Source organism: Protobothrops mucrosquamatus, unplaced genomic scaffold, assembly GCF_001527695.2.
Source record: "Protobothrops mucrosquamatus isolate PMUCROS unplaced genomic scaffold, P.Mucros_1.0 scaffold_128, whole genome shotgun sequence".
NCBI lineage: Eukaryota > Metazoa > Chordata > Lepidosauria > Squamata > Viperidae > Protobothrops > Protobothrops mucrosquamatus.
This window is the reverse complement of record NW_015386204.1, coordinates 589,141-601,937: the sequence shown is the minus strand read 5'-3', so window position 1 is coordinate 601,937 and position 12,797 is coordinate 589,141.

Sequence of the window (12,797 nt, the reverse complement as noted above, 5' to 3'; positions counted from 1 at the left end):
AAGCGGGACTGACCTAGGGTGAATTTTAAATAGGGAATAATTTTTAAAGATTTTAATAATGACACAGCCATTAATATATTTGGTTTTTAATTGGTTTTATAGGGGAAATGTTTTTTGTGTTGTTTTTTAACATGCTGTGAGCCGCCCTGAGTCCCGTGGGGAGAAGGGCGGCATAGAAGTTAGTGATAAATAAATAAAAATAAATAAAATGAACAGTGAGAGGTTAAATAGAAATATGGGACAGATTGAAAAATATAATGAATATACAGCTAAAATATTTAAAGATATCTACATCTCATATTGTATGTAAAGTGAATGATTCTGGAATAATGTACAGAAGTTGAAACATACATATACATGAGAATTGAGTGTGTTTTATTTTTATGTACACACTTTATATTGATGTTATATATTAAGTCGCTTATAGTAACATAATTTTTAGTTAGGGTTTTTGAAAAATTAGGAAAGAAATGGAAAGAGATATATGAAAATTTGAAGAATAAAACTGGGATTTTATCCATCCAGGAACTCCCAGTATGTTAGATGCCTACAGTTTCCATAGGATCCTCAGATTTAGTTCACATTCCAACTTAGAAGGGAGAGAAGAATAATTCTGGGTGAAAGAAAAGAAAACTTTGTATATTAAGCCTCTGGAAATGAGTAAAATCTGTAAATCTTATTAGGCTTGACATAGAGAAGGGTTAATATATTGAATATAATATATTGAAAGACATTCCTGGAGCAATATCAATTTTCAGTCATCACTTTTCCTCTTATACTATATTTAATGTACATGTATTTAATATTGTTGCATACATGCTGCTGTAGTCCAACAAATCTGAGCAGTTTACAAATTCTGTTTGCTAACCCTTCGTTTGATTTTTAAATTTAAAATCTTTGTATTAAAAAACGTCAGCAATCTTTTACCTCACACAGAAGTAATTAATCTATGCAGTCTTAACTGAAAGCTTTTGTAGTCATGTAAAATTTAGGAGTGCTTTTGTGTTTTGGGGGAACTAAATGGAATATACTGTGCTCATGTCTGTCTTATAGAATTTCATAGGTATCATCAATGTGTTCTTTGGTCTGATCCAACATAGCTCTCTTTTTTTCTTTATCGTGGCGTAACAATTTAGATCCTTTCAAGAATAATATCTTTCCCTCAGACATTTACAGTGTTACCTAGAAGATGCCCCTTTTTCTGTAACTTTGGCCTTAAAAAAGATAGATAGCTTTTGATTACTATTACTGTCAGTGCATTGGCACTGGAACATGTACATTTAACTAGGAAGAAAACCCTTTCCTTTTTTCACCCAGAACTCTTATTTGAAGCCATCCCTTGGGTGGTGCATAATTCTGCTACTGCTGGCCTTGCTCCATTCCTTTTCAGAGTGATAGAAACAGAAAAAGTAAATGGAACAAATTTGTCATTGGCCTTGTCACTTCTTTACTCTATGTGCTCAAAGCAGTGGTCAGAACGCCCTGAGTTTAGTTAATTTGACATGTGTAAACTTTTACAATCTTAAATTTAGTCACATAGAGTGGCAGTTACTAATAAGATACAGGAAGTTTTGGGAAGGCTACAGAAACAGGCAGAAGAACTCCTGTTTCTAATGTTCATCAAATACTTAACATTTCAAGATATTTTTTCTTATACAGGATTTTTTTTAATACTAATTGTATTAGAAAATTATAGTTGGAAAGATTAAAAACAAATACTAACTTTAAAAATAAAAGAATAAAAAATAGAAGGTGCAGAAAAGAAAATAGAAAAGAAAATATAAAGTAAAAAAGAACTATATAAAAAGTTAATCTTCATCTAAACAAATATAAACAATTTTAGTAATTTNATAATTCCAATTTAGCTCATTATTTATTTTAATCAATTTAATTTTAATGGATTTAATGCAGTTCAATTCACCACTTTACAAGAGATGAAAGAGAAGGAATTGGGACTTAGTAGGGAGAAGGAATTAACTATTGTTTGAAATTATGGAACCAGATGGCTAGTTGCCATGCGGCAGGTTTTCTGTCCTTACTTTGCATGTTTTCCTGTGAAGATATACAGAACTAAGGATTGTCAAACTACAGTGCAATGTATATGTTTAATACAGAGCTGAAAACAAATGGACATTTGAAGAAGTGTTTATGTTATCAATTGGTAGCTAGGCACTTAAGGACTAATCTTGGGAAAAGTAATGTAATGTAATGACATCTGTGCATGAACAGTGAGAGGTTAAATAGAAATATGGGACAGATTGAAAAATATAATGAATATACAGCTAAAATATTTAAAGATATCTACATCTCATATTGTATGTAAAGTGAATGATTCTGGAATAATGTACAGAAGTTGAAACATGCATATACATGAGAATTGAGTGTGTTTTATTTTTATGTACACACTTTATATTGATGTTATATATTAAGTCGCTTATAGTAACATAATTTTTAGTCAGGGTTTTTGAAAAATTAGGAAAGAAATGGAAAGAGATATATGAAAATTTGAAGAATAAAACTGGGAGATTATCCATCCAGGAACTCCCAGTATGTTAGATGCCTACAGTTTCCATAGGATCCTCAGATTTAGTTCACATTCCAACTTAGAAGGGAGAGAAGAATAATTCTGGGTGAAAGAAAAGAAAACTTTGTATATTAAGCCTCTGGAAATGAGTAAAATCTGTAAATCTTATTAGGCTTGACATAGAGAAGGGTTAATATATTGAATATAATATATTGAAAGACATTCCTGGAGCAATATCAATTTTCAGTCATCACTTTTCCTCTTATACTATATTTAATGTACATGTATTTAATATTGTTGCATACGTGCTGCTGTAGTCCAACAAATCTGAACAGTTTACAAATTCTGTTTGCTAACCCTACGTTTGATTTTTAAATTTAAAATCTTTGTATTAAAAAACGTCAGCAATCTTTTACCTCACACAGAAGTAATTAATCTATGCAGTCTTAACTGAAAGCTTTTGTAGTCATGTAAAATTTAGGAGTGCTTTTGTGTTTTGGGGGAACTAAATGGAATATACTGTTGTGCTCATGTCTGTCTTATAGAATTTCATAGGTATCATCAATGTGTTCTTTGGTCTGATCCAACATAGCTCTCTTTTTTTCTTTATCGTGGCGTAACAATTTAGATCCTTTCAAGAATAATATCTTTCCCTCAGACATTTACAGTGTTACCTAGAAGATGCCCCTTTTTCTGTAACTTTGGCCTTAAAAAAGATAGATAGCTTTTGATTACTATTACTGTCAGTGCATTGGCACTGGAACATGTACATTTAACTAGGAAGAAAACCCTTTCCTTTTTTTCACCCAGAACTCTTATTTGAAGCCATCCCTTGGGTGGTGCATAATTCTGCTACTGCTGGCCTTGCTCCATTCCTTTTCAGAGTGATAGAAACAGAAAAAGTAAATGGAACAAATTTGTCATTGGCCTTGTCACTTCTTTACTCTATGTGCTCAAAGCAGTGGTCAGAACGCCCTGAGTTTAGTTAATTTGACATGTGTAAACTTTTACAATCTTAAATTTAGTCACATAGCTTTTATTCCACTTTTATAAGTAAAATAGCTATAAAACCAAGTTACTAATAAGATACAGGAAGTTTTGGGAAGGCTACAGAAACAGGCAGAAGAACTCCTGTTTCTAATGTTCATCAAATACGTAACATTTCAAGATATTTTTCCTTATACAGGATTTTTTTTAATACTAATTGTATTAGAAAATTATAGTTGGAAAGATTAAAAACAAATACTAACTTTAAAAATAAAAGAATAAAAAATAGAAGGTGCAGAAAAGAAAATAGAAAAGAAAATATAAAGTAAAAAAGAACTATATAAAAAGTTAATCTTCATCTAAACAAATATAAACAATTTTAGTAATTTCTTTCTTTCTGTTGAACTTCAAGTGATCTCTTCCTCCCATATCCCATCTCTTATTCAATCCTGATCAGCAAATGTCCATTGAGGCAGGGGTCCGCAACCCCCGGCAATGACGCACTACTGGGCCTTGAGTTGTTCCGAACCAGACTGTGGAAATGGTGGGTGGGCGTGTGCACATGCACATCCCCATTTGCTCGAGCAGCAGGGACTGCTTGTGCAAATGGAGGACCACTCATGCAAATGCTTTCTGCTGATGCAAATGGAGCTGTGTGTACGTGCGCTTGCTTGCCACTCGCATATAACCATCTCCCCTCCCCCCTCCCGGTCTGCCAAGCTGGAAAGGTTGGGGGACTCTGCATTAAGAGTTACCAGAGATAGCAACATACCTATTTTAACCATGATTATATAAACCAACTTTATATTCCTTTCTTTTACTTTTCACAAACCTGGTCCTTAGTCAATTCATATAGTGTCCTGAAACTTGATTTATTTTCATTTTTTTCTTTCTCCTTTCTCACAAAATTCTTCAAGCTTTAATAATCATCTTTTGTAAATCCAATATAAGAAAATTATCCATGTCACTCTCTTGGTTTGTTATTTGGATATGCCTTTTCATTTATTAAGACAATTGGTTTCTTTTCTATGCCTAATGTAGCATCTTTTTCCATATCATTCTTGTAATTTGTCATTTTTAAATTCACTTTCAGATCAATCTCATTCTCTTTTGGTGGAGCCATCTTCAGTTCAGCATTTCTCCCCTGGAAATCAAGCCAGACAAAAACTTTTAAATGGTTATTTCATGACCAATTAGGTTATTGCAGGAGTTCGCTCCTAGCATTCAAAATGAATGCATGGTTTCATGAGGTATTATATAATTTGATATTTGTTCCTATATGAAAAATCCTTTCAATATTTTTCTTGACATCACACTAAACAAACAAAATGCCAGATATCAGCATTTACAAGAGTTAGACATATTTGGATCACAACCATCTAACCATGCATTCATGTATTTTATATGTTTCAGTATATTTTCATTGTACATTGCAACATTCCACAAGCACTATTGACCCTGTAAACTTCTTAAGAACCAAGATATTGCTAACATGAAATATATTTTTAAGATGACTATGGGCTTTTATCCACTATAAGTACCTATGGCTTTGTATGTTCCACAAAAAGTCTGCTTTCAGTTATAAATGTAAAGTTTCAGAAGGGATAATTATAGTGAAATGTTGAATGAGAGCTACTATTCAGTCCAAAATAGCTACTATTGCATTTGTGTTGTGGTGCAATATTTGAGCTGGCTGTAAATAGCATATCCTGCAAATCCAGAAGTATTTGTTGAAAGAAATATATTTATCCTGAAAGATAGCAAGCAGAAACTCTTCTTTCATGATACAAGCATGCCTTTACATCTTAAGCAGAATGCTAATAGGAAGAACAATGCATCCAGAGCTCTCAGCTTTTATGATGCATGTCTATTCTTTTTAAAATTTGGATTGTTCTTTCACTTGAGAATTTCTGCCAAAGTTATTGTGAAAGCCAAGTCAGTATCTAACAAAGTAATGCAAGAGAAATACACATTCAAAAGTCTGAGCTTTTGCAATGCTACTAGCTTCTCTCTGAATATTTTATACTAATAGCCTACAGCATGGCTTTCTTACCCCTTCTGTATATATTTATGGGATAATGTGAATGATTGGGTCTCATGTATACAACTGCTTTGGGAAATAAGATTATTCTGCTCATGTGTTACACTGATATTTTTATGAAACAAAAGACTTTTTCGACACAGTTGAAGGTTACAAATTCAAGATTCTAATTTAATCTCAATTTTACATTAATTTTATTTAAAAAGTTGTTGTTAAAATCCCATATTGAAAGAGCCCTAAGCCTTTTGCACCAGATTGATTGCATCTGTTTTAGTACTGAAGGAATCTGGCCATTATCCTAATGTTTCTTGCATATTTCTTTGGTGCATCAGACTCAGAGTATTTTTTTACAGTCTGGCAATTTGCATTGTCAAATCCATGTGATATGATGTAGGCTGTGGCTGTGTGCCCTGATTTCAAAGTCAGTGTTAATACTGTTGTTTTTTAAAAAAAATCATGTATGTATGTGTATACACTTCTAAAATATATTGACTTTATTTCATAAAACAGATGCACGTTCAAAAGTCCAAACTAAAGAAAGCAAAGTATAAAAACAGCTCTTATGCATTTGAAGTAGTCATTTTTGAACTCTTTAATACAGTCATCCTATGTTTTGACAGGGTTTGCCCTAGAAAATATCAGGTATGGTGAAGCACAACACATTCTGGCATGTAGTTAAGCAATGACAATATGCAAGAAATAAAGAGTTTATAGAAATGCTACATCAATATACAAATCAAGTGTGTCTTAAAAGACACACTCAGGCTCAAAATACTTGATTTAAACAAGTTCTGTTCTTTCACCAAGTGCCAAATATATGCTTGAATGACTAATGGAGTCATATGGTTCACAGAATGAAGCACTTTATTGTATATAGTTTTGCAGCCTTCCAAACGTTATGCTACAGAGATTATGCTGAGATTAAGAAGATCCAACTGTTGTGTTTGCTTTTGTTATTCAGAGTTCAGTGGACCAAGAAGTGAAATCAGCCATCACAACTGTATCATTTTAACTTTCATCTTTGAAAGACAATTTAGCACTGCTAAATTACCATCTTCATGTTAACACGTCAAAGGTAACTTTTTAAAAGGTGTAGAGAATTTGAAGGAAGACACAGTTCTTTCTGGCACCTATTTTATCAATACATTATAACTCTGAAGGAAGTAATTCACAAAGTGGCAACAGTTAATCTTTCTTTGAATTACATAATTGGAACTCTGCACATTATATTTTTGGTTAAGCAGGCCATTTAGCTAAATTGTTTGAACTCATCTGTCTCATGTAAGAAGTCATGAATCTAAGCAACATAAAAGATCAAATGGATTTGCAGAAAACCCCTGTGTGGATCAGTTTGAAGTTGGCAGCCCTGTCAAATTAGAGAGAAGATACATTTTAATTAGAAGCAGAAGGAACCGAACATTACATTCAGAAATACATGGATTCCTTTAGCTGCTCTTACATTTTCAGGCCCATCAAAAGATGTAGTTAATTTTTAACATTCTTAACATATTTTTACAAGAGTGTTGATGTTATAGAGAACCATAAGAAATAAATGAACAAAATAGAACTTAAGGTTTCAAGAAAATGAGGAATGTTTTAATACATTTTTGAGGGAGAAACGAGCAACTTTAGCTGCAAACTGTGGAGTTTGCATATACATAAGGACCTAATGCTGAATTTGTATATTCTTAACAGGCAGTTCTAGAGCTAATTATTATTAGATCTTGGATTATTCTTTTCTGGAGAATAAATTGTTGCTTTTGTTATAACGGCTTGCACAAACAGATTTGCAGAGGTGGTGGGAAAACTGAACAATCTCTTCAAATTTAAATATCCTTATATAGGATTACACCCATCTCCCACAGTGGATAGGTTCTTCTAGAGTGAATGTCTGCCCTATTAGGTACAGGAAGGCTCAAACTGCTTCTATTGAAATTGACTATAAAGAGAATCTTGCAAGTTTGATTGTGCTGTACATCCTCCCACTTCTTATAATAGTGAATTAGGGAAATGTCTGCCTGTCATCGTCGTCAGACATTCCGTCGTGTCTGACTCTCTGCTACCCTATGGAACAGCACTCTCCATGCCCCTCTGTCTTGCACCTCGTTCTTCAGATCCACCATAGTCATCCCGGTGTCGTTCTTTATAGTATCTAGCCATTGGGTGCTAGCATGACCCCTTCTTCCTTTTCCGCTGATCACTCCCAGCATGATTGACTTTTCAAGTGAGTCTGCTTGCATGACATGGCCAAAGTATATTAGCCTTTGTTTGGCAATCTTGCTTTGAGTGATATTTTTGGAGAGATTTGGTCTAGGACTTCCTTGTTTGTGATTTTTGCATGGGATACATTATAGTCATCTCCAACACCATAATTCAAAGGCATCTAGCCTTCTCCTTCCTATCTGCCTTTTCCAGAGTCTATGTTTTGCAGCCAAACGTAGCAACTGGAAAAAATATTGTCTTGACTAATCTGTATATGGTTGTTAGGCTGATATCTTTACTTTTCCAGATGTTATTCATGCCAGACATTGCAGTTCTTCCAAGGGCTATGTTGCATTTTGAACTGCAGTCACCATGTTGGTTGATTTTAGACCCCAAGACGATGAATTCCTTTACTGTTTCAGTGGGGCTCATTGTCAATCAGCACTTTGACCTGTATGTTCTCTGCAGTCATCATTATCTTTGTTTTCTTAATGTTAAGGTGCAATCCAAATTTTTCACGTTTATCTTTCATGCTGAGGATTAGCCACTCCAGATCTTCTTTTGCTTTCTGCAAATGGTATATCATCCGTATATCGGAGGTATGTCTGCCTGAGTCACTTCTAAAATGTTATCTTTTTCTGTATTTACAAAAAAAATCCAAGCTTCAATTTTAGAATTTTAGCTTTGCCTTGATAATGATTCTTGCATACAGGTAATCTTCAACATACGACCGTTCACTTAATTAACAATGGCTTCCAAAAAAGTCACCGTCTGTCACCCTGCTCTTGCAGTCATGTGTTCACAATTCAGGAGCTTGGCAACTGGCATGCATTTATGATCAGTTGCAGCATCCCACAGTCATGTGATCATGATTTGCAATATTTCTGTTGGTTTCCAGAAGAACCTGCATGACTCAACTTACAACCATGGTGACTCAACATACATAGCAAAAATGGTCCTAAAATGAATCTGGTGACATGATGACTTACAGCAGTACTAACTTATGATGGAAATTTCATTCCCAACTGGGGTAATAAGTTGAGGACTACCTATATCTCTACTAATGCCATCTCCTTGACTCTACTGAGAGAGAAGGAGCTCCTGCTGAGAATATTAAATATAGAATTGTGCCTACCGGGAAACCTCTGTTCCCCTAATGCCCCTCTTTAAAAAACCCTACCTTCAGAACAGCTATGAGGTTCAGAAACACGGTGTAAATGCTGCTTGGTGTTTTATAGAACCATGTTTCATACTTCTATGTTTTCCTCTAATTTTGATTTAATTCCTTTGAAAGATTTTGAACATGCACAATTATACAAGATGTGTCCTTAAAAAGCATTTCTTCACAATTCCATTTACACACAGATGACTTGTGACAAAAGAGAGACTGTCAGCTGTCACTAGAATCATTAAGCTGGAAGAAGCTGCTTGGGCTATCGGATCTAATTCCAGCTGTGTATTGGAATCCAAATCAAAGTATCCAAGATAGATGGCTATCCAGCCTCAGCTTGAGTATCCAATAAAGAGAAGGCCACCATCTTTCTGAATAATTGGTTCCCTGTGAATATGCTATTAGTGTTAGAATTTTTCCTCCCTAGGATCTAACTTTCTGGCACTGAAACCCATTATTACATTCTGGAATGACAGAAAATGGATCTTGACTCTCTGTGATGTAACATCTCAGTATTTCAAGAGTGCTGTCAGATCTTCCTTGGCTTTCTATTTTCGAGGCTAAATATTCTTCTTTTCTCCAATGTTTCTAGCCCCTGGTTATTGTCCTTCTCTGAACCTATTCTGATTTTTCTGCATCCTTCTTGAAGTGTGGTGCTCAGAGCTGACAGTACTCAAAATTAGGATGTGGTCAGTAGAATAAAGTGAAACTGCTCTTTCCCATTATTTTGAAACTAGTGTTGCTGCTCCCTAAAATGGCATTATTTCCCTTCAATCCTTCAGATCATTATCAATTTGCAACTTATTCCAATCACTTAAATATGAGCCAGCAGTGTGCTGCAGCTGCCGAAAAGGCCAACACAGTGCTAGGCTGCATTAACAGAGGGATAGAATCAAGATCACGTGAAGTGTTAATACCACTTTACAATGCCTTGGTAAGGCCACACTTGGAATACTGCATCCAGTTTTGGTCACCGCGATGTAAAAATGATGTTGAGACTCTAGAAACAGTACAGAGAAGAGCAACAAAGATGATTATGGGACTGGAGGCTAAAGCATATAAGGAACGGCTGCTGGAATTGGGTATGTCTAGTTTAATAAAGAGAAGGACGAGGGGGGACATGATAGCAGTGTTCCAATATCTCAGGGGCTGCCACAAAGAAGAGGGAGTCAAGCTATTCTCCAAAGCACCTGAAGGTAGGACAAGAAGCAACGGATGGGACTTCCGGTTCCGGATCGCGGCGCTCGCAGCTGTGTGAGGAGACTGCTCTCCTCCCCAGCTGAGTTTCCGCTGCCGGTAGACCCTTAATCGGGTCAAAAAGCCGCCTTGGAGGGGTGGCTACAGCTGAGGAGGTCCTCGCCGTACGTGGGAGAGCGGCAGCTGCTTCTACGGCCCGAGATTGCTCCTTTGGGCCGACGGTGGAAAGACCGGCCACTAAAATGGCTGTTCACCTTGCCGCTGTAACCAGAAGTCAGAAGAACATCTAAGCACAGGAACCACCGTGGCTGAGCTGTGTGAGACTTTTTTTTCTCCCTCTCTTGGTTTTCCTTTTTTTTTGTGCCTGCAAAAAGCACCTTTGAAATTATTTCCCTGCTCTAAGAAGGGCGTTTGTGAGTGTGGAAAAAGAAGCTTAAATGGACTGAATTAATTTAAAGTGATTTTTTTTCTATTTTTGTTTTTTTTAATTCACTTTGGGGTCTTGGAAAATATTTTCTTAATATTGAATCTGCTATTGGACTTGAATTCTCCTTTTTTCTGTGTTTCCTGATCTTGTTTATGAGATTTCTGGTCTTTGGGAGAAGATTTTACATTGTACTGAGGACATCTTGTGGAAAAAGTTAAAATTGCAACTTTCTCTTTTTTCTGACGGTGAGACTGACTTTGACCTTCAGATTACCATAAAAGGAAAAATACAAAGAAAATTAACAGCTGTACTGGTGGGGGTGGATACTGATTAAATGTTCCTTGAACACAGCCTCTACTAAATGATACAGACTGTTCCTAATTATTTTTGAAATGGAGCAACCCTATGTTCAACTTGACTATAAGCTCATACTGGAAAAACTTTATGAAGCTACTGATGAAATATGCTTGCAAATAAAAGAATTTACTATGGAAATAAAAAACAGAAAGCCTGCTTTGAACTTACAAATTGACCCTCAGACTTTATTTGAGCATTCTATAGACCAAAAAAACAACAGAAGCGGGATTAACCAAGGGTAAAGAAGATTCTACTTTACTTCACATGTATGCTGATGAGATCTCTAAGGAACCAAAAAGGACTGTAATTAAATCACCTACAACTCTAAAACCAACAGAAATGGACAGACAAGCTCAACGATCTGAGAATTATGGTAATTTGGATAAGCAACTATTATCTACAAAGTTGGACATAACTGAGCCTGCTATTCAGCAGTTTCAAACATGGAGATTTGACTCTTTAAAACAACAAGGGATTACTTACAAAGGAACTAGGTCTCTAAAACAGAAAAGGGGATATTTCTGTTTGATACAAAGGACACCACAAGGCATAAAAAGTGACTTGTTCATTAATATAGAGGCGTTGTTATGGAAACCTGTTTGGCATAAAAGGAAAGCTAGAATAAGATTTAAGAGTGTGACTTAAGGCTTTATGTAACGGGTTTAAAAGGCTTATTAGATATGGAGTGATTTATGGCTTAAGACAGTTAAATAAAATGTTAGATTGAATAAAAATTAAAGGTTTGAATTTAATAAGAGGTTTGTTTATGTATTAGTATGTTTTGGATATAGTAATTTTGGGAGGAGATTAAAGGAATTTGATATTGATAGATTATAAAATAGAATAGAAATAGTAAGGTATTTTTCTTTTTTCTTGGTTTTGTCTTTGTTTCTTATTTTTTGTTCTTTTTTTCTTTTCTGTTTTGAATTAATATTGTTTTTTATTAGAAATGATAGCTACTTTGTAATGCAAGAAGAATAAGATAAAAGAAGAAATGATACTAATAAATGTTTATTGAATACCGGTATGTTAAGGAAAAAGGCAATGGGGAGACACCCAAAGAGTTAATTATGCATTTAGATTAGAAATATGGAATACAGCATTTGAAATAGTTAAGCTCAACACAGGATTTGGATTTGTGGATTTATTTTGATGAAAGGTTATTGAGGATTGTTATGATTGATTTAGTTGTATTGAAATATATTAATTTGAATATAATATGCTATTAGAGGGAAAAGAGAGGGGTTTTTTAACGATTTAATCTGAACTTTATGAATATGACTTTGTTTGTGGACAATTGATTGCCCTGCCACCGCGTTGATTCTTAAGCACTTGTTTGTAAAATGAAAAAAAACAATAAAATTTGTTTAAAAAAAAAACAAAGCAACGGATGGAAACTAATCAAGGAGAGAAGCAACCTAGAACTAAGGAGAAACTTCCTGACAGTTAGAACAATTAATCAGTGTGCTCCAACATTGGAAGTTTTTAAGAAGAGACTGGACAGCCATTTATCCGAAATGGTATAGGGTTTCCTACCTGAGCAGGGGGTTGGACTAGATGACCTCCAAGGTCCCTTCCAACTTTATTATTATTATTATTATTATTATTATTATTATTATTATTATTATTATTATTATTATTATTATTATTATTATTATTATTATTTTCACAGTGAAAAATTCCACATTTTCACTATCTAGACCCTCTCCAGTCGGGCTTCAGGCCGGGTTACAGCACGGAAACGGCATTGGTCATGTTGGTTAATGATCTCTGGAGGGCCCGGGACAGGGGTTATTCCTCTGTCCTAGTTCTTTTGGACCTCTCAGCGGCTTTTGATACTGTGGACCACGGTATCATGCTGCGGCGGTTGGGTGGGTTGGGAGTGGGGGGC